Below are 21,845 nucleotides of genomic sequence, written 5' to 3'. Positions count from 1 at the left end.
GAGCAAAGTCTATGAGCAACGTCGTCATCCATAAAACAAGTTGGGAGGCAAACGACCTTGCAAATGTTTCCAACCCCCCGAGAGCCCATTAATACGACACCTGCCCAATGTCCATATAGGGTGGTGGTGGGGCTGGTGCTAGCTGATTGGCTGAATGAATGACTCACTGGTGACGTCCGTACGTCCACTCAATGGATTTTAATGACGACTTCATTCTAATGAGGGATCAGGCGATTTTAGTTCAGGATGTAGTGCAAGTTCTTGGAAGATCTGTATGAGCAATGCCGTGACTTAGTGTGGGAATAATGATTGCATTAGAGGAACATGATATCATTTAAGTGGAATTAAAAACATCAGACTTATAGTTGAACATCCGATCTAAGACCTGCGAGAGTATAATTTTGTGATTCCCTTACCTTTATCTAAGGGAATTTGAATCTCTATTTAGTTTTTTGCAATATTTAACAGATAACACAAATATTTGTCATTCTTTTACAGCAGATTGATTTGTATATCCTATAATTTTTAGGCACTCAAAGTAAGTAAATCTTATCGTTATCCATCGATTATTCTGGTTATTTTCTACTCGTATATAATATATAACACAAATCATACGATCGGTTGGTTCTTTCAACAGTCTCTGGGGTCCCAGACATGCCCCAGGGGCCCCAATCTATGGCCCAAACACAGACAGACACACACACAGAAAGAAGAAGTTCAAGATTTTTGTTAGTTAGCTGATTTTCAAGTTTTTTGTTGTTGTTGTCTTTTGTTCTTGGCGCCGTCTAGCTCAAAAACCGTCTAAAACTGTCATTAATTAGAATTTGCAGCGTGTCGTCGCCTGTCTGAGCAGAGTTGGCCCCCAAAAACAAAAGCCTGAAGACCGCAATTCGAAGATAGATTTTGGTCGATCGCTGTCTGGAATTCCCCGCAAAGGAAAAAAAACAAAGAAGAAAAATTAGCCAGCGTGTTGTGTGTTTTGGCAAGGCAAAGAAAAAAGAGAGAAAAAGAAGAGTATGTACATAAAAAAAAGAAGTTAAAAATAATCATAAATAAAGGTAAAGGAAAATAAAGCAAATGTTGAACCAAAAACCAGTCGTTGGAGACCCCCAGAGATCTTTGGAGCCACACACCACACCACACATACACGCGCCACTCAGAGCAATTTTCAGCGCGTGAGGCGAAGTCCACGCGACTGACTGCAGCAGCAACAGCAGCAGCAGCTGAGTTCACACGCTCCGCTCCATTGTGTAGTTTTATTCCATTTGATTGTATGCCGTTTTCGCGGAATTTGTGGCGACATTCCCAGCACGCTCCATGCCTAGTATATGGCGGCGGCATGTGTGCGGTTACAGTGGGGCATTTCTATAGCAAACCCCATTCGAATCGAAACTGGTTATGTCCCTCTCTCTCTGATCTGAATGACAAATGAACAAATTTGTGCTTTAGTTTTTGTTTGTCTAACTTAAGCAGTTATTCTTTGGATCAATAGATGATTGAATAAATAAAATTCCAAATATATTCGTTATTTATGGCGACTTTTATTGATAGGAAGTGTGAATAGATGGAAAATGTAACGCTTTAGCATAGTAAAACCTTTCTTCTCTGCATGTGTAATGATCACTGTAAATGTCCACTTTTTCTTGACATTTAATTTACCGCTGACGTTCTGTCAATTAGCTCCAGTGGCAGGGCGTGTGTGGGCGTTTGATTGATGTTAGAAACAAAAGCCGCCACCGCCAGCGAGAATGTTACTAAACCACCAACGGAATGACTGAATGACTAACCAACTGACTGACTGACTGACTGACTGCCAACAGGTGTCCGTGGCAGGGCAGGGCAGCAAACACCTCTCTCTCCAACTGGCACTCTGGCGCTGGCTGGATTTCCCCCTATGACAGCGAGTCTGATAGATAAATGCCTCATAAATCAAGAGTATGTAAATAGTTTACGCGCGTGTGTGTTCTACTTCTATTTGCTCATTGAAGCCCATTGAAACCTAAGGCTTAGACACAGACAGAGACAGAGACAAAGACCGATAAACGCTTTGGCTGTTGCTCAGTTCTGGGAACAACAGAACAGAACGTTGAGGCTGAAGTTGAAGCTGCAAATCGTGGCACGTTTTACTCATTATGCCCCCTCAGTGCGCTCTCTACAACTGCTGTCTGTCGGCATTTACTGTCGTTGCTCGTTATTTATGTCTTATTTTGGTTCTGTCTCTTTGTTTCTGTATGACCGGCGTGTGGCAATATATTTGAAGCCTCAACAGTTGACACAAGATCGGTGCATAACTTAGGTGAGAGATTCCTGTACAAGGAGAGAGATCTGCCAGGACCGGATTCTCTTTTCAGTTCAAAACTTTGTTCTGGAACACTCTCCCCTTACTCTTAATGGCAGATCATTTACCTTCACCAATGAATTGTTGAGCAAATTCAAGCAATTAATTGAAATTCCGCTTTTCAAAGTCAATGCAATGATTATATAATCCCAAGCCGAACCCAGCCCGGTACGGAACTTACGTAAGCACTGAATTTGGCAAGAAAGAAAAGGGTCGAAGGGGTGAAGAAAGGTAGCACAACAAAGAAAAGTGTTTATGCGGGGAAAAAAACGGAAGTGACCCACTAAAAAAACTTCGACACGCGCCAGTTGCAATCTATAGGAGTAAATGAAAGATCTCAAACAAATATTTACATATTGGAACTGGCAACTGCAAAAAGAAATGGAATTGGGTCTTCTTCGGTTCATTGCAGATTCTTTCCGGTGACAATACTTTTATTTATTTGCACTGGAAGTCAAATAAGTATTATTTCAGTCCAGAATTGCTATCGTTTTGATTCATTAAAATAATCTTAATATTCCTTTATTATTATTCTCAAATGCTTTCATAATATAATTAGGTTGGTACACAATTCCCAGTTAGATCTAAAAATAAGTGTCTGGCATGCAGTTCGTGCCACGCGCCAATGCCATAAAAATGGTTTCGGCTGGGAACCACAAAGGAGATTTCATCCCACAAAGAAAGATATATATAATAACGGTAATCAAGAGATCTTTCCTCCCACCGCACCTCACAGTAGAGAGCTGGGGGGCGCCTGACGACAGAGCCACAAAGTCAACAGTGGGTGGAAAAATAACAACAAAAATGTTCACAACAAACAAAGCGACAAACGGACGGAAACAGAGACAGAGGAAGAGACGACACAGAGAGACAGAGTAAGAGAGTGAATGAGCAGCGAGGGTGGGGAGAAAGAAAGTGTACAGGGGGAAAGAGCGGGGGAGGATTGTGCGGCACGTGCCGCGTGCGTCGTCAGCTTCAAATGGGGGCCAATAGGCAATGGCCGAAGGCGAATTCGAATTCGAGGCGACGTGCAAGTGATCGCGGCAGCTCTGCTTCGCACGTCACCCGCTCGTTACTTCGCCACATCCCACTCTAGCCCCCATTTCCTCCACGTAATCCGCAATGCACACACACGCCCCACTCTACGCCTTCCATTGCCCGCAACGATCGATCTACTGTTCGCTGTTTGCCTGTGTCTTCATGGGCGCCATGGGGTTAATGGAGCATGATGGCGATTTCAATTTGAACGCTGCACAAATTATCGACCGCTGGTGGGGCAAATGTGTGAGCAAACCGCGCTGTACCCAGTAGAAACAAAAGCGAGTCGAGACATGTAATGGGAATACCGAAGACAATTGAATTATTTGCCTAATTAGAAAGTTCAAATCCATAAAAAGTGTCTGCATTAATTTGCTATTTAGTAGCTGGAGGGTAGATCTGTGTCTCTTCGTGTGAAGGCCTTTCGTGAGCAGCTCTAAGACCTGAGGCCCCAAACTGCGAGGCAGTTTCGCAGTACCGGCTTCAAGTCTAAAGTACTCGGGCTTTGCTGACGCACGAGATGATTATCAGCAGAGAGTCTGATAGGTGGGAAGGGGGGTGCTGTACAGGGCAAGGCAGGGCACGGGCAAACGATCGCTGCTCCAATGGCAATCAGCAACACGAGCCCCAGCCCCAATTGAGCGTGCTGCTCGTGCTGGGGAGCTCGTGCCGACAGCGACAGCGACAACGACAACCACAACGGTTCGATCGATCAGTCGGTCGCTTGGTCAGTCATTCAGTCAGTCAGTTAGTCATTCATTCAGTCATTCAGTCAGTCGGTCGATCGGTTGATCGGTCAGTCGAGCGCTCGCCGAATTCGTTATGGTAATCATCATTAGCCGCCTCGCGACGCGCCCTGCCTGCTCGTGTGCCGGGGCCCAGACGCGGCTACATTTTTGTTAGCCAAAGGTCAAGCACACTTGGCGAGTGCGAGATAGGGCCACAAATATCGAGCTGGAAAACCTATTGGAAAAGTATTTCCGTTTAAGCTTTGTCGGACAGGTTACCGCCTCAATTCCTCCCTATTGCTGACTAAGCAGGGTCTCCGACTTCGCGGCATCAGTGTCAATGGCTGGGGCCAGTTAGCACTTGACTCGCCTCGCGGTTTTTGTCAACGCAAACTTCCTGCTGTAGCTGCTGCTACTTGAAATCTGAAGAAGGGTTCCAATCGGACCTGTTTTCCGTTTGTCAGTAAATGCGGAAGCAAAAAGCCTCTAGACGCTGGCGGGTTCTTACAAAAAAAAGCCGGAACTGTTGCTGCTGTTCGGAAAGTTCAGGTTTTGGGTGGTGTTGTGCCTTATCAATCGCTTTCCCACCCGTGTGGTAAGGTCAACATCTTTTATGTCTTTTGATAAGCACCGCCGATGTCGCCGCCTCTTCGAGTGGTTGGTACTTTTTGTTTTGGGGTCGCTGCCATTTGGCGTTTTATGACTTTCCCCTCTGGCTAATTAGCTCGTACTCGGGAGGCACTGGCAGACTCGGACACTGAAACGGACTCGGACTCCAAGTTGTTTACTTAGACGCCGCCCGAGATGCGATTAGATTGAGGCGCACTCGCAATCGTATTTATGCCCTCCCCTCCCCTCCTCCTTAATGATTGATTGATGGTTTATTTATAGTCATTTTCGGATTATTAATATTCCATTTTTTATTGTGACTCCTGGACTTGTGTGTCGAGTGTCGAGTGCCGTGCGGTGCCGTGTGTACGGACGGGGTAATCAGCACTCAACTACATATAGCAGCCGCAAAGTGTTTCAAATTTTGTGTTTGCGTTCCCATAGTTTCGAGTATTTTGAGTATTTCTGTATTTTATGGCAGACACAGCTCTCGCGGACACCGAAACGGACTTTGGCACACTGGTTGAGGGGCCTTCCATTGTTTTAGGTGGCCATATCTATAGTACGAGTATTATTGATAGGGGTAGGACCGGACCGACAGAGTGTTACTACTGCGTTTTTATTTCAATGGGTAACCAGGTGGTAGAGTCCACGTGACTTGCGGCACACAGGTGGCGCACGGGACTTGATTCTTTGTTGAGGAACAGGGGATATACAATTGACTTTTGATTCCTGTCAGCAGCAATAATAAATGGGAGAAATCCAAATGACAAAATGGACAGGAGGTATTAATCCAGGGGAATTTTAGGGAGGATACTTTTATATTTTATTTATCAAGCTGTCACAGCAGATTGTGGTGCATAGAAAATTATGCCATAGAAAGACACGAAGAATATAATGAAGTAAGATCATAATGAGCAATAGAACTTCTTAGATGGCTCATCCAAAGTACTCTAAAAACCCGAAAACTAATTTTTGGCACTCTGAACCTTCTAAAATTCTGCAGCATTTCTTACTCCATGATATATGACCTCCATTATGTGATTCAATTTCCTGATATTCTTTGAACCTCACACCTTCGCGTACTCTTTATCTTTTGAATGCCGTTCCAATGTCGATAGCTTCTGTAGACCGCTGCCTGGTCACCATTCACCTGCATACCACCTCCTCCTCCACCTCCCTACCTCATTCATTTGACTTATCTTTTGGGCAGAAGTCGAGCCCACTTCAGTTGAGGCCCTGGGACGGCCCGCGAGTCAATAACACTTTGAAAAATTGACCAAGTCCCCAACCCCCCGAAAGCTTATCGTATAAGGAGCGTGACCCTCCCCCCTGCTCACGGTAGCCAATATTCTAGTCACCATCTTATCATGAGATCCACAAAAAACAAAACTCGTGCTCCGCGTTTGTTATGTGAACGGGAACGTCAGCCGACCTTATCAGAGACCTACAATATGTACAAAAATACATATATGTGTGTGTATATGGTATGTGTGTACACAGATATCGGGATACATATATAGTAGATTATATCTGGGTAGGTAGCTGTTGACTGGCACTGAAACTGGGGCTGGGGCTGGGGCATGACTTTTAGCGTGTGCCATGACGAATGCGAGACTCTCACCGCAGGCTAAATGCTATTTTTACAACAGAACAGAACAGCCAGAACCCCACAGCAGACCCTCAGAGAGACCCCGCAGAAGCAATGAACTGTACAAAATTTTCCATGAATTCCGTGCTATTTGTTTTGTTTGCCTTTTGCAACCATGCCCGGCCCAGCACAGAGCACTGAGCCTACAGACCGCCCCATCGTTGTGGCTTTTATCAATAATTATTTTGTTGTGCCCGACACTGCCTCGAGTGGTTTTTGTTCTTATCAACACCTGAGGCTCAAAGCGGAGTGGGGTGGAGTGGCGTGGAGGGTGAAACTGCAGCTGGAGCTGAGTGGCAGGGTCTGGGTCTAGGTCTGGGTCTGAGACGTTGCGCTGTGCTGGTCGTGTGACACAGACCCCCACAATCACGTAGACCCCATCACAGTTCCAACTGCAGCAGCAGCAGCAGCAGCAGCAGCAATCGTTTGTCTGCTATAATTAGACAAATGCAAGGCTGGCCGGCCTGCGATCGCTGGATCGAACGATCGATCGATCGAGTACTATCAATCGATCTGTTGCCATGTGTAAACCATACCCTTGCCTAAGGAGTGGAGCTTACGTCTATCTACTAATTGATTGCGGGGTGGAGGGGCGCGCACCATCAATCGATCTATTGATTGTCCGCTCTTATCGGCTCGATGGCTCCTTGAGTATGTGGAAACTTTTTTGGTTTTGCTCGCCTGGTGGCCATTTTTATGAACGACGAACAGACAGGTTCCTCAATCGATGGATAATTTAATGCAATACAGCAGCGGCCATTATTCAAAAAATGTCTCTATCCTGCTCTCTTTCGCTCTGGAAAATAATTAAAGTTGCAACAGCATCCGAAGCAGCAGAAGCAGCAGCAACAGCTGCCGATCTGTTGGGTGTTAACTTGCTTAACGTGCATCAAGTCGCATGCAATTATGCGATGCAAAAGGGTTCGGCCAGTGCTTCGCGATTCGCTGCAAATGCAAATGCATTCAAGTAGCCCTTCCACCGAGATTCCCGAGCCCCAAGCCCACTCTCGCTGTGTGTAATTGAACAATTTTACCTCATTCCGTGGCAGCTGTGTGCTGCTGCAGCAATGGCGTTCACAGTGGGCCAAACCATACAATTTTGGGACAAAAATGGGTCTAACTTTGTCCTTAAATTTCAAATATTTATTAAGGATTATTCATCGTAAAGTCACCTCACACGTAAATACTATTGATAAGTAATGTCTTGTCACTTTCACAGTTCTAAAATGTTTGCAGATTGAATATCGACAGGATCGTAGGCCTTTTTTTTCAAATATCAACGAACCACTGTTCACAGGCCCAGGGCCCAGGGTCAGTGCAATGTTTATTTAGGCACCCAACCGGCTCTTGTCCCAACAGCCAGCAGCCAGGCGGCAGCCGCACACGACGCTGAACAGCAAAGAAGAGGATTCCAGGCCCAAACAAAGGCGTTGGCCATAACAACTCAATATACAAGGCAGCAACAGAAAGGGAAACAGAGATACGGATGCGTAAAGGGAGAAGGACAGAGAGAGAGAGAGAAAGAGCCCACAGACTTGAATTGTTGTCTCAGGCCATCTTCTGTTGTGCTGGTACATTTATGTAAATACCAAAATGGACGTGGACGCAGACGTGGACCTTGATTTCCATGTAAATTTCATTGTACCTTCCGCAGGGGCAGCCAGGCAGGGCCTCGCAGGTGCGAACTACTTTCAAACTACCGATCGGTGAGTTTCGTTTCGCTTGCCTCGTAGAAATGTTTGCTTTTCCCCGCTAGTCAAAAGTCAAAGGCAGTTAATTAGCTGCCTTGCTGCCTGTTTTCTAATGCGTGCTTCCTTGGGCGTATGAGTAATGTCACACCCAGAGGACGCACAGAGAGCTCGATCAAATATCAAATATTGACAGACAGGGGCTCTGCTCTGTTCGCTGTTCTGTTCACGGGCGGGGTTGGGCTCCATTGAACGTCAACGACTCTTGAACTCTCTGTGTGTGTGTTTCATCTGTATCTGTATATGTGCAAACAAGAAAGTGACTGGCAAATATTGACACCGATCGACCGATACCAGACGGCTGCAAAATGTATAGGAGAAAAGGTAAAAGCTAAATTCAGTCGGATTTCAGGGCAGAAAGTAGAATAACTTTTATAGTAGAGCTCCGCGCCTAACAAAAGTCTCCTCAGGTGGTGGCCTGGTGTTCCAGGGTCGTCCGCTGTCGCTGCCACTCCGATTTCTCGGAGTCCATTGACGTAAATGCGGTGGCAAACGACAAAATAACAATAACTCCAACAATCACAAGACATTTCGAAAATGACGCGTGCTGTTTTGCCGCTCCCCTGCCTCAGCCCCCACACACCCAGAGAGTCGCCGCCACAGCCCCAGCGCCCCACCTGTCAAGAGGCGCACGGCATTGCCGGTTCTTTCCTCTGATAAAAGTGTTTAACATTCATTAAGATTAATAACAATAAAGGCAGAGGGCAGCAGACAGCAAGCAGCGCCAGCCGTAACCGAAACCGAAACGAGTTTCAAATACTTATTTTTCATCACCGAGATTTTTGCTTGTGAGCACACAAAATATTCATTTTTGCACGACATAAACCCATAAACCATACAAGCTTTGATGTCTAATATTTTAACTGGTTATTCACGCAGAATAAAGGGTATCTTAAGTGGGTAAAGTCCAAATGCATAGCAATATCAGAGGAATATTAAAATAAAGACAGAAATTAATAAGCAAAATTGACTACCGTTCCTTTTTCTTTATGCTTCCTTCCTCCCACACGAGGAATTGTTGGCTGCATCGTATGCAGTTGTTGCTGAAAGAGGCTGAGAGGAAAAAGCCAGAGATAATACAATTGCAACTGCACCCAACAAAAAGTTCTACAACAAGAGCATCCACGGTTGTCCGTATTTTAATTTTATTTTATACCCCACATCCGCTACTATTAGAAGTTTTTTTTTGGAGTTGATGAAATATTTGAAATTGGAATTGATTTGATTTGGCAAAAATAAACGCACATCCACACTATAGATGAGAGCCAATAGTAAATATATCTCTGTCTATGGAATCTGCATGAAAATAACTTTTATTTCCAAAGAAATTAATGAATAAATTGAATAATCGGCGATATGTGGCTGGGTAACGATGACTTGAAGAAATGATTTGGCGGGAATTCTAAGCAAATTCTAAGAACCGAACAGATAAAAGACTGAAATGACCAGAAATAGTAGAAGAAGTTCCTCTGAGTAGATTAAGGTCTCAAATTTAAGCCAGAAGATAAAAGTCTGTTGATTGTAACTTTTTCAATCTTTTCAATTATAACTTTAGATATTTATATTCGCCAAAATGTAGGCCAACAAAGTCCCTTAAAAGGCATTTGGGAATACACAAATCGGTATATATATTTGTAGGCGTTCTCTGAAGCGCCACAGCAACAGTATCTGATGAAATGAATATTTATGAGGCCTGGTCGATCAGGTATTTTATCGGTTAGGAGACTCTTGGAAAACAAGTCACATATTTTAGTGTTTCAGATCGCTTCTAGCCCCCAAACTATGCAGAGTATTTGCCAGATATTCTGCCCGATCGGGGTGAATTAGCATAGAGCCAGACCTCAAACCCTAACCCCGAACCCCCCAGCTGTGAGGACAGCATCGCGAGACGCTTTTCTAATTCAATTTTAATTGTTTTAATGGCCCCACCGCGCTCTGGCTTGACGTCAATGGAATTATAGAAACAAATACAGATGCTGAATAACAACAGCAAATACGAGAGTAACTGTCTGTCGTTCCGACAAACTGGTTCGATGCTACACGATCTACGATCTCTGTCTCTACTCTGGCCCTATTCCACGGTAGCAGGAGGAATGTCGGAGCTGTAAGCTGGAAGCTGGCAGATGGATGGAGCGGATAGCCATGAAAACCGTGACTCTGAATACATCTGGACACGCTAAAGCCATATGCATATTGTGTCTGACGGTTGGGCAACGCATCTTTGCATCCGTGACTATGAATCTGATCTGGGAATCTGAATATGCTTAGTTGCGCCTTCGATTTCACTGAAATACTTCTATTCTTTTCTGCTGTTTTTAATTTTTGGGGAATTTCCATGGCCTTTGAAACTTTTATTTGTTTGTTTGTTTGTTTCGTTGCGTTTCGTTTCGTGCGTTTGTTTTGTATGCTCTCTTGTTGTTCACTTTCCTACAGAAAATTAAATGATTCCTCATCTTTTTTGAAAGCGAAACACGAAGCGGGAATACTCTTATGGAAGGGATCCTTGGGATAAAATAATCTTAAATATGAATGTGCATACAAAAAGCTAAATAAATTGAGCAAATAATATAAATTTCCAGCTAGAGACACACTTTTTTAGATTTATTAATAGGTAAAAAGGAGAAGGCAAGGAGCACAGATGGTGTATCTAAGGTCCAGTTAGGTCTTGAGCTATTCTGCCTTTGTATTTACCTTTTCTGGTACAGCTTTCAGCTTTCTGCTGTTCAAAAGAGCCCAAAGAACGACTCTGTCATTCCAAGATCTTGTTAAAAAAATACCCTCTTCTACCCTTTCATCATTTCTTTAACCTCAACTCCACCCGGATCCAACTTTTCCAATATATCATAGTGCTCGTCCCCTTAGATCAGGGTATGGCTGACACTTTCGATGTCGTCGGGCGATGTCTTATCGGTGCGCGCACGCCACGCCGTTTGCTAGTGAGGACCAGCGGCGCTGATTGGTCCCTCTATAAAAAGCTTCGCTGCTGTTGTTCCAGTTTTTTGTTTGTGCACAATGTGTTATCGCCAGAGGAGCGTCGACACCCACACACACTCACCCACACATACGCACGCACGCGCACTCTAAAAGATCATACAGATTCATACACACATTTTGTGAAATTCTCACGCGACCTTCAGTCGCCGTATCACGTGTTACAGCCGACAGCGGCGTGATCGTGATTGTCCTCAAAAATAAAAGTCTGCCGACTCTTTGGCTGTACTTGGAAGAGGGGAGAAGTGTGCGGAGGGGGGGTAGAAGAGCAATCAATTTGACGCCCTCCCCATTGTAGGAGTCGGATGGTGTTAAATCTTTGATAAAGCCAATTTATGACATCAAAACGCTTCATTTGACTGTGTCTGTGTCTGTGTGGAACTGTATCTGTGTTGATTGCTTAGCAACGTTTGCTGATAATGATGTTTATAGGGAGATACATGTTTTTGTATGTTTGAAAATCTTCCATAGATCTAAACGAAAACGTGACCAGAGCAAAACGCCGGAGGAAAACTTTTCAGCCATAGGAAATATTCCAAAGAAAAAAAGAAACAAACGAAACAAAACGTGGAAAACTTTTCATTGCAAACACATGTGAAAATATTTATGCCCCCTCCCACTGCAGTTCTTCTTCCCATTCCACTTTAGGGGTCCAACAAATTCTAATTTGTGTCATCGTAAATAGCGTCAGGTTATCAATTAAGCTATTGATTTATGCATCATCGTAAATCGAAAACAATAACAGTGGCAACAAGCAACAAGCAACAGGCAGCAGGCACCCTCTGGTTTCAGAGGTTTGCGAGGTTCCACCAGGGTCTTTTCGTTATGACAGCCCCTTAATAGCATTTCCATTACAGAGAATGGGTGCCAAGGCAGCGGGACGGACTTGGGGCAGCTTCAATTAAGGCAGCCACACCAAATAACCAGGCGTTACTTCTGGTCTGGTCGGTTATCCTTAAAGGGTTTTTAATTAAATTTCACAAGTCTCCCTGTCCCTCTCTCTCTCTCACGCGCTTTCCGCTGCGGTGCGGTGTTTCTTCATTTTAATTGAAATGTGTTAAAATTACTTTGAAAGTGTGAAGTCGCTGCACGTTCCAAGGAGGATCCCTCGAACCCTCGCCCTCTTCCGATCGCTCTACCTCTCCCTATGCTCCTACCTTCCTTTTCGTATATTGTATTTTGCAATTTACGTTGTCAATTTTAACGCCCCGAAAATATCAGTTCCAGCTGTAGAAGAAGGTCTTCCCTCTCTGTCCTTCTCGTTTCCTTGGCTTTCATTTAACAATTTCTGGGTTTTTTTTTTTTTTTTTTCTGCCGTATTTTTTAGTTGGGTGTGAAATCTGAAGTGGCGTTGATAACTCTGAGGGTCTCCGCACAACGGTAACCGACTGCCTTAATTGTTATTGCTTATGACGTTGGTGTATGGACTGGGGGTAGGGGCCCGTATTCGTAGGGGTCTCTTCTATGGCTGGGCCTTGGCCACGTTCTGTCGAAGGTCTCTGATGTCACTGGGATTTCTGCTACGTTTTCCGGCATCGTATTAGAGATGGCTGTGATTTTATTATCTTTATGGGTTTGCGGTTCCAAATCAAGACTGATTACAAATGGTACTCTTGAAAAATGCCCGTCTTTAACGATCTTAAATAATGATATCAAGCGATAGCAGCTTTAAACGAATATTCAAACATTTTTTTTTTTTATTTTTCCATTAAAGTCATTGATTTTTGTGCACCAAAAATATTATTGTTGTCCAAGGTATAACTATAGTAAATTCCATTGAAGGAAATGTTCTTTTAAATTAAACTACTAATATTTTCATATTTTCAGGGAATATTTTCTTTATGGAAGGGGGTTTCCTATCTCTACCATACATATTTATTCCTTCCATATCCCAAAACATTAATTTTGTCCCCAAATAACTATTTTCTATTTTTGGCAAACAGCAACATATTATATCACATTCCTGTCTGTTATCATTTCCCCTCCATATATCCGTTCTAATTCTGTTTGTTTCCCACACACACCAAAATAAAAACAAAGTTCCATTCGGGCAATAAATTCATCCGTGCCTCTGGTGTTTGCTATTTTTTGTGCACCCTGAGACCGAAACAAACAAAGAGAATACCAGCCGACAGACGACAGAACAATTTCATGCACACAAAAGTAAAATAGAATAAAATATAGTGTGCATGAAAGCCCCACAAACCCGACAGAATAACCCAAATAAAACAAATAGACAAAGCCGCAAGCGAGCGAGAAAAACTTATTACTTATAACTTATTACAAAAATTTCCCAAAGTAAAAAACAAACAAATTGGAATATGGAATACACGAAAAGGGAAAATCCCCAATTAGTTCGATGCCACACGCTTGTCGCTTTCCGCGTTCCGGTAGTAGTGCAAGGCCAAAATTATCATCGGAAAACACCGATAGGCGATAAACAATGCCCATAAAGACAGAAAAACAGACAGAAAGACAGAAACCTTTGATAGATAAAAAACACAGCGGGAGGAGCCATGTAGATTCGATAAACTTGACCCAGTTCTACGCGTAACGATAAGACTCTTGGAAGATTGTCTTCGATGTTCGGATGTCTTCCCTCTTGCAAAAGGCAACTCTCTGCCGTAACAGATCGCGTGTGGGGCCGTCACTTACGTGAGCTTTCGTTTTGAGGCAGAGCTGCAGCTCATTTCCATATTTTGGCTGCAGCTGCATTGGGGGACCTGGGACCAGGTCCTCGTGTGAGGCGGCGACCGCCAACAGTCACGACCCCACAGGGTCTCACACACAGCTTCAGCTCGTGGCTCCAGGCCTCACAGCCCAGACCCATTCATGTGCCGCTGCTGAGGCTGCAGCTCACTCAATTACTATAATTTGCTGGCCCGACTGGGGAGTGGAGAGTAGAGACTCTTCTGGCTACTGATTGAATTTCAAATTGCTCAATTTTTGGGCGCAGATTTGCGGTTGGCCACAGCCACAGTCAAAGCCCCAGTCTCAGCCCCAACGCCAGCGTCGCCAGCGAAAAGCGAAATTATGTTATTCCAGCGATAAACTGTTTGTTCCTGCGGCATCTGAACATCCACCACATCTACATCCGACTCGCTGCAGCAGACCAGCCCTCTACCAGGACAGGACCACCATGTGTGTGGCTCTCGATCTCTCGATCTCAGATTCGGTTGCGGCTGCGACTGCGGCTGCTGCTGCGATCGCCCCTCGAATCTGTGGCGGGTAATTAAACAGGCCCCCAAAAAACCAGAACTGTTTTCTGCCTATCTCTTGCAACAAATAAAAACAAAAATATTTTGAAGAGATTGCCGCAAGGAGAAACGGGGTATACAACGCTTAGGAAGTCTTTGGATAATTTTTAAAGAGGTTTATCTTTGGTTACAAGAAAATAGTCAATAAATTTCTTGTGAAAATCAAAAGGAAACAATTTACTACGAGAGTAAACATTTTTTTAAGAAAGAGTTTGACTTGAATTTTGATTTTAAAATGAGATTTTTTCTTTTAAATATATTTTATATATTTATTAACACATTAAAATACAAATTTATTATCATATATATATTTTAAAGAGTTTCTAAATATCGCAAGGTTGAATCATGGTTACCATCCACCCATTTCCGGAAAGATATTGTCCCTAAACAGAGTCAACTAAAATGGACAGACGATTATATTTATGAAGATCGATGATCGCAGATCGATGAGAATGCAGTTTGTTTGTACTCGCGTAAATCTAATCGGTTCTTTGGCCATAAATACAGTAATCTTCTATGGTTAAATTGGGAATTTTGTTTTGTTTGTTAATTTTTGTGCTGATTAATATCAGCAATTGGCGATGACCCATTTATAAGATTGAAGGAACTTTGAATGGATGTTAAAATTACTAAAAAACGATAGGCCATACTCTTCTTGGACACTTATTTTAAAGTTAATTAATTGAATGAATAATTTCTGAGTGTAATTCACTACTAGAACTGTTAAAACTAGATATTTCCTTTCTTAAAATGTTTCTTTTAGAGCATTAAACCATTCGATGCTCTCATGGAAGTTCCTTGCTTTTAATCTTTCTCTAAATTCCCGATTTGAGGGCGCCCCGGATGTTATTAATTAATGCCAAAAAGGCGAAGGTCCCACATCCACGAATGGGAATGGGTTTGGAGAATGGGGATACTCGTATCTGGGAGTCGGCGTTATATGGAATTTACTTGTTAGAGGCGGCGGCAGTCAGTTAACGAGCCGCTCACGCCGCATGCCGCAATCTGAAGAGGCAGCCTCAGCAGCAGCAGCAGCCAAAAAAAACTTTATAAAGTTGTTTGTTACGCATGCGCCAGGGCCCGGGCTTTTTTTCTGCCTGTTGGCTTCTCTTTTCTTTTGTTTTTTCGATGACGGTCCGTCGGCGGTGTGCTTTGACGCGGTTTTTCCATTCATTTGCATACATTTTGTGCTTTTGCACATGGCAACCAGACGCGGCTCAGTCACAGACCCAATCCCCCAGCCACAAACAGCAACCAGCAGCAGCAGCAGCAGAAATGTTGCGAAATAACTCTGGACACACGCTCCACCAGACACCACCCAGAGAACATGGAGATGGAGCCAGACAAGAGTCTTGGACGTCGTTGTCGTCGTCGTCGTCCCTTTGAAGCAGCAGCAGAAGGCTCGTAAATGCCACAGAGACCAGAGAGGACGGACCAGACCGCAAGTGCATTTGTAGCGATTTTCACAAGTCGTAGCTAATTTTCTGTTGGTTTCTCGCTTGGCTTGGCTTGGCTTGGCTTCATTCCCCCATTCATTATCACGGCTGCCGACTGTATTTTATATGTGAAATATTTTTGCTCTGCCTTGGGTTCTGTTCTGTGTGGGAATATCCAATGGTTTTTTTTTCTTGTGCAGCTTTAGTGGCGTCCAAACTCTGGGGTGTCTTGTGGTTTCAGCAGGAACCATGCAAAATACTCAATTTATGAGTGTTTTTAAATAGTTCTTACTGTTCGTTCGGCATGAATCAACGATTAACTGGCTAGCAAATTAAAGAATCAACGCTATAGATGTACACAATTATTGAATACGAATGAATAAATAATTCATCTTAACTATGTTGTAGATATTCAATCAAAAACTGTTGTAACCATGAGTGAAATTAATTACTAAAACACTTAATGCTTCCATTAAGAGCTTTAATTTTTAGTTTATATTAAACACCCGTCATCTATCAATATTCAAGTCACAGACCCCCAAAAGACAATAGACACCCAAAAGCGTTTCCATGTGTACCAATTTGGACGGGTTTTTTGTGGCTTTGGGTCGCCTAAATTTGTGGCGCGTACGTCCTTCACGCTCGACTGCCATTTGGGCACTCGCCGGCACTCAGTCGTGGCTCACTCACGGCTCAGACTCTGAAAAGCTACGACCGTGCCACGGAGCTTGTGTTTTAATTGTGGTAAATATTTGTAAGCGTGGGGCTTACTTTACGAGCACCGGGGGAGCTCTGTCTTACGATCTGACCTCTCCTGGATCCACTTTTCTCTTTCCCACTCAAAGATCAAAGGCATCTAGATACTTAGCTTAGAGTAGCCAGGGCTCAAGAAAAGTGAAACCAGCGAAGAAGCAACATCTTCGCCAGTTGATAAATGAGTCAGGAACTCGTAAAAGTCCATCGGAATTCATAATTTCCATAGCATACTTTTTGGGAGGCAGCAGAATATAAATTTCTTGATGGGATCTAGAAGGGAATTTACATGTTATGCATTGGGGTCCTAGAAATACATTTAAAATATTTATGTTCAGATTTTATCTTGCACTTTGGAGAATAGTTGGCATTTTTTTCTTGACTAAAGAGCTGAAGGTTGTAAGGTGTTGCTATCTTTAATATTTATGGATACAGAGTTTTTCACACCCATTGGCCATTTGCTGGAGGCTCCGAAAAAGGTTACCTTTGGCAAAAAAAAAAACGTTTAAATGATTAATGCCGCCAGGGTGCAGCTGCAGGTGCAGCAGTACCTCCTATAGCTTCATGATACTTAGCTCTGCCAAACCAAAAAGATACCCAAGCCCCGCCACCCATTTCCCACTACCATGCATGGCCCTGTCTTATGTAAGGGGCCTCGTTTGCCAGGCCCTCTAAGCCATTGGTGCCGAAAGTAGATACCATTCATAGGCTATTAACGCTCCACTGACGAGCGGCGAAAAACAGAAACACGCATCACAGACACACACAAAACATATACAACGAGTACAACAAACAAATCAGCAGAATGAAACATCGACAACAAAATGCTAAAACGCTCTGCACTGCTGGAGGAGGAAAACCGAACCAAAACGAACCCGAAACAGAAACAGAAACCCAACGAGCGTATAGAGCAGCGCTATAGTAGAGCCGCTGCTGCGAATCAGCGATGCGATTTGATGGATATTAAAATGACCGTAAAAAGGAATTAAGGTCTGTCAGACTTTGCAATTGAGTGAATACGGCAGGCGGCAAATGGCAAACAAAGAGAGCTCCAGAATTAGCAGGGGAAGACTTCTGTACATACCGAACATTAAACCAAAACAAATACGCCAAATTTCCCCCAAAAAATATGTACATATGATGCATAAATGTGTATCCAAAAGTCGGCAAACTTTCAAGTGTCCCCCGTCCGCTACAAATCACACGCATGCCACACAGCTGGGGTGGGGGCTTGGGGTAACAAACCGCAGAACTTAATTAGTGTCATGTTGCACTCCGAAGTCGAAAAAAGCAAAACGGAAATCGTCAGGGCTAACTTCAGGACGCCAGCGGAATCTTGAATGCTGACTGATGATGACTGCCACACAATTTGTGGCACAAGTGCCAGACAGACAAACAAAAATCAGGAATACAAGAAGAGGAATTCCGACAACAGCAAAAATGACTCTATCCACGCCCTGAAGAGAGCTTCGGCACATATCGTTCGTTATATTTGTCCTCTCTGTGGACTCCACAGCGTGCAGAGTCCGTCCCCCAGTCTCCCACCTTTCCCCGCACTCGAGAGTGATTGCGATGGCAGCCAATTTGACTGATGAGCGACCCCCACACATCGCCACGATCTCTGCCATTATCTGTGTGGATCTCTGCACAGGGCCCTGGGCACTGGGGACTGGACTGTGCAACGTGTGAAGTCCATCAATCGTTCGGTGTATCTGTGGCTGTATCTGTATCTGGCGTGCGACCTGCGTTCGTACGTTACCTGCCCCTGCCTGTGCACTTGGGTGGGCATCTGAGTTTCGTTTTCATTTTTGATGTTTGCTGTCTTTTCTGTGACTGTCCTTCGGCTGGAACTCACACGTTGCTGCGGTGGCATTAATCATGGGACCAGACAACGGACCACGGATCCAACCATCAAACAAGAAGGAAATAACAGTTTTCTTTGCCATACCGAAGCTTTAAATACGCTTTAAATTGGCATCGTTTCGCAAGCAGATATTTGATGATGGGATCTCAGCTTTTGCATATTTATGTAGCTCCTGTTGAATCGATGATCAGAGTACTCACTCCCGCTAGAAGCTTTTCCCCCAAAAACACTAATACTAAACCCTGTAATAGGTCGTGCAATTCTCGGCTTTGCTTACAGTCTGGCATACCCTTTGAAAAGGGCACACAAAAGCCACCAATTAGACAGCACAGCCACCACGATTAGCCAAGGACTAGGACCCCAAGGACCCCACAAAACGTGTGTGGTCCCTCTTTTGCAGAATTTTGAGCAGCTGATTTTTGGATTTATGTGGATTTTTGTGGCTTTTTTGTTGGAATTTTTTGTTTCTTTTGTTGTTTTTTTTTTTTGGCCAATGCGCCTGTCTATAATTACTGAGGCATTAAGCTCGTTTCCATGGCTTGGTTTTTTGGATCCGCTGGCTGGCTGCCTTGCCCACGCGTGCGCTACCGAAGAACACTCCACTCCCCCTTGCCCAACCGATAGCTGCCTCTCAGCAATGGTGCACACACGACTAATTTTCCAATTGGAAAATCATGTGCTTTACATATGAAAAGGCCGCTGCGCGTGTCGCTCGGCCAACCATGTGAGTGAATAGATGGGAATACACTGATTCCCCCACGTACGTGTATTCACGAAAAAAACAAAAAAGAAAAAAAAACGCAATTATATCGGTCGGTTGCATTTCGATACATTTGGTTGCCTTACGCCGCACACGACTGACCGCGCAGCAGCGCATGTTTTTGGCTGGCAGAGCAAGGGAGTGTAGAGCTGGGGAGCGATGAACGGGGAGGCCGTAGGGAATGGCAAAGGGTGGAGGGAACGCGGCTTAGACTCGTTTCAAAACACTGAAATTATAGAAAATCAAAAGTATGACCGCTGCACAAACACATCGTCACAAAACTAACACATGGATAGTGCTGGCGCAGTGGCGTAGACGTTAAAGTACTCTACATCTTGGGGAGCTCCCCTTTGCCGAGCTACGTCTTTGTCTGCACATCCAGTATGTATATTTGAACCAAACGAAGCGACGTCTCGCGCATCCCCATTCCCCCCTTTGGCGCTTTGATTAATTTGCCAGAAGGCAAAAGACTTTGGATAGCAGTAGCGTGCCGCAACGCTGAGCTTCCCCCCCAACCTATTCATGGCACACAACTTCTACCCTCTCTTAACCCCCTTTTGGTGGCCTGTCCTTCGCGTTTAAGTGAATTTTGTTGCACATTTGCATTTAGATGACGGCACTGCCACTGGCAGCGGCAGAGACAGCAACAGCACTTGTTTATGGCTTACACCTTAGAATGTTGCCACAGCTCCACAACTTCCAATGGCTGTTGGTGCATAATATACGATATGTAGGCACTTTCATCATATGTTAGATGCTCATAAATATAGGAATTTATGCAATGAATGCAATGGCACAAGCAGTACAAGTTTTTGAGACGTTTGACTGTATTAAAAGTTCAAAATCTTTCGGAAGTCAAATAATCATGTTCATCTGACATCCCGCTGATTCTTTTGCCACCCTGAATTTATTTTGCTTCTTAAAACTGCTATGGTACCCCAGCTGCAGTAACTTTCTTTTTCATTTTAGGATAATATCAACCTTGAAATGTCTAAATTTACCGCAAAAAAACCGGTAGAGGGTTCCCCCATTTCGCGAACAAAGTAAGAGGCTCAACGAAAATTCCTTTAAGACCGGCAACAAATTATTGCATTTAAATATAATTTCCTTTAAAAATAAACTTAATGAAACAGCGCGTGATGTGCAATTGACACGAAGAGGGTGAGCATGAAAGCTGAATCTGAAGTCCAAATATGGTATCTGAAGCTTACGCGGAGGCTGGCATTAAACCCGGGCTTGGATTCCCATGGACAATGCAAACAATTTGCTTCTGCGTGGCATCCACTGATTCCACTGGCTACTTGCTACGCCGCAGCACGCACTCGGAACCCATAATTATCCATGCACCGATGCCAGTCTCTGGCCAGTCTCTGGCATCGTGTCATGAGAAAACGCTTATGGCACAACAAAAGCTCCAATTTGCCAAAGATATTTCGCAGCTGCTGGTGCTGCCGCTGCTGTTGCTGTTGTGGGGTCCACTTGGGGCATGGCCCGCCACATAGTGCATTATAATTAATCAAGAGATGTATGCACACAGAAATCAAAAATAATCATCAATGCAGCGGCTTAAGGGAGTGTGATGCGATGTGATGTGAAAGTGTTGCAAGTTGTTGAAAGCGAATGATGCCCAGAGCCATCTCTGGGGCGATGACAGCATACACAGACACAAACAGAAAGAGTGAGAGATGACAAGAGGGCAGCATCAGGCATCAAGTGTCCAACATTATCACCATCATCATCATCATCACACAGAGCAGCAGCATCCACAGAGGCATCCGCAGCCGTAGCATCGTGATAGGCCCTGAATACAAGGCGCTACAATTTGGCATTACATGAAAATTGCATTCGATATTAGCTGGAAAGGGAGACAGACCCAAACCCAAAGTCAAACCCCAAGACCCGGTTTTGGGTTCCTCTTTAATTAGATGCCGCGTCAACAAGGTGCTAAATGGGCTGCCATTATAATCGACCGAGAGACAGAGAGAGAGAAGAGGTTTTGGGGCAGCCGCGTGGGTTGGGGGCTGCTACGTACGTACATACGTACGCACGGTTCCGAAAACGAAAGCTGGGACCCAGCTGTCGGAGGAGCTGTCCACCCCAGGGGCATGCGTTGCTCTCCTTGTTCGTCTGCTTTGATTATGCAGAGGTGATAATTGCAGTGTCCGACGCGTCAAGATTTATTTTTTTCGATGCCTTAACGATGTGTTAAAATAAATTGCATACTTGTATCTCAGAAGTGGAGAGGCATACCCCACCCTCCCTCTTCTCACTCTCTCTCATTCTCACTCTCTGAAAAACCCACAAAACGTCGCGCCTGTGTACATACAAATTTAATAGGCGCCTTGCTACAGCTGCTCCATACCAAACACACTCCCCACTCCCCACACCACCCTGCTGCATGTAATTGCAGGGCAGACTTATTAAAATATCAGAAATACATATCAGAGAATAAGGTGATAATGGGGCACACACGCCCGCAGTTTCCCAGTACCCAGAGACCCGCAGAGATCTCCAGACAGATTCCAGTCCATAAATCGCATGAAAATACTTTCTAAAAACGCAGATTTATTGCCCACTGAAAAGTTGCAATCTTTTCTTTCACTAACGGTTCGTAATTCAATATTCTCCACCATCTACCCCGATCCGAACGGATCCTCGGAGCCTCCTAACCT

The sequence above is a fragment of the Drosophila subobscura genome, chromosome J (assembly GCF_008121235.1).
Source record: "Drosophila subobscura isolate 14011-0131.10 chromosome J, UCBerk_Dsub_1.0, whole genome shotgun sequence".
In the NCBI taxonomy this organism is placed as follows: Eukaryota; Metazoa; Arthropoda; class Insecta; order Diptera; family Drosophilidae; genus Drosophila; species Drosophila subobscura.
The sequence above is the reverse complement of the archived record's forward strand: the minus strand, read 5'-3'. Positions refer to the sequence as shown.